This window comes from Halyomorpha halys, unplaced genomic scaffold (assembly GCF_000696795.3).
Source record: "Halyomorpha halys isolate HHAL.00 unplaced genomic scaffold, Hhal_1.1 Scaffold901.1, whole genome shotgun sequence".
Classification (NCBI taxonomy): domain Eukaryota; kingdom Metazoa; phylum Arthropoda; class Insecta; order Hemiptera; family Pentatomidae; genus Halyomorpha; species Halyomorpha halys.
Genome location: NW_027106556.1, coordinates 48,491 through 50,131, shown reverse-complemented (window position 1 = coordinate 50,131; position 1,641 = coordinate 48,491). Strand labels below are relative to the sequence as shown.

Genomic DNA, 1,641 nt, shown 5'->3' with positions numbered 1-1,641 from the left:
TCCAATTCCGATTTCACCCACATGTTCTCACATGCATTTAGATCTAATGACAGTGCAGGAGTTTTTATGATTTTGAGCAATGAACAAAAATATCATAATTGATTTGTGAGAAATTCATAATTTATAATATTTCTTTGCTATGTATTTTTGACTAATGTAAGTTAATTTGATTTCACACAACCATTATGGTTATCATTGATTTCACTTTTCATTAAAATGAAATACTTTTTGAGAATGTTTGAACTTCCTTCTTTTTTTTATCATTCTTATTGTTGAACTATCAGTCCTGCATTAATTAACATACTTTTATTCTATGTTATTCCCAGTGTAAACTATTGTTATCAATTCATAATGGTAAAAAAAACTGTTATTTAGAATGATTACATCATTAGTTATAGTTGAATTAAGTTTTATTAAGAAAAACTGTTAATTTGTATTCAACTTTCGATATTTAACAGAAGTTTTAAAAAAATGAATAAATAAAAAGAATTGTGCTCTGTAGCATGTTTAGAAGACAGGGTAGTCAATACTCGAGGTTAGTACCTATTCTGGGCGAATGGGCGCGCTGTACCTTGTCCTCAGCGCTGTCTATCAGCGGGATCAGAAATCTAGAATTAAATTTTCTGAGAAGTAGGAAAGAATCTGTTTGCAGGTCCTTTTGGATTTATGGATTTCATTGACTTTCAACAGAACATATCGGTGAAGGCAGGTAGTAGTCGTGAGGGATTAGTGTTACGGAGGTACTTAAAGGAGAATTGTCTGTGTTCGCGTGATAATAAAACTGCTCGCGGAGACCCCCTTTGGCGGGAGTGGTTTAATTGTCGATACGCGGTGATCCTCAAGTACCTCTGGTCTCCCTTCAAAACGAATAAATCTTTCGCCTTTTACTAAAGATTTCCGTGGAGGGGGACTCTTGATGAGTCTAAATTAATTTTTTGTTAGCACCCTACCGTAAGGTGGGGTCATAAGTAACTATCATTGAACAATATAATTACAGATACATCGATAATAATTTCGATGACATCCACAATCTCTCAATTTACCTGGTGGTACTTTTACGGGTGGGGGGTATCCACCCGTGAAAGTACCGCCGGGTACATTATTAGACAATTTTATTATATTTGACAAATTTATCATATCAGCCTTTAATCATGTCTTAAATACAACAATATTTAAATAATACTTGAAACTTATAATTAATTATGAAATCGTAGTGTTTGGGATAAACTTTTTTTCCTTTTAAAATCAATTGAATTTCTTACGTATTGAAGAAATAAAGTTGCTTTATATGAAGAACTTCCTTCAGAAGTCAAGAGGGGAGGGGGAAAAGATCTATTTTATAAAAGAAATTTAAAGTTATATTAATTGTCAACTAGGCTCGAACCCTGTTTAATTAAGTTAATATCTGGCATAGTTAATGTTATGGCAATATTTGGATGGTTGATTCGTTAGCAAAATATGTTTCCGAGAGTATTGTGCAATTCCTTACATTCCTGTATAGATTCTAGTCGAATTTAATGGCCGATCAGAAAGTAAGCTCAAACAATAATTCGATTATATTGAACTCGATATATTTTGAGGTGTAGATAGTTGACCATAGATTCAATCATTAATATGATTGGAGAAGTTTGTCGGGGGGGG

The 1,641-nt window shown here is 32.9% G+C and overlaps 1 non-coding gene across 1 annotated transcript; it reads left to right on the top strand.

The window, feature by feature from the left end:
- Positions 1-844: 844 nt before the first annotated feature.
- LOC112211512 (U5 spliceosomal RNA) lies at positions 845-963 on the top strand. Its single transcript, XR_002945625.1, has one exon. It is a non-coding gene; the product is annotated as a U5 spliceosomal RNA (small nuclear RNA).
- The last annotated feature ends 678 nt before the right edge of the window (positions 964-1,641 follow it).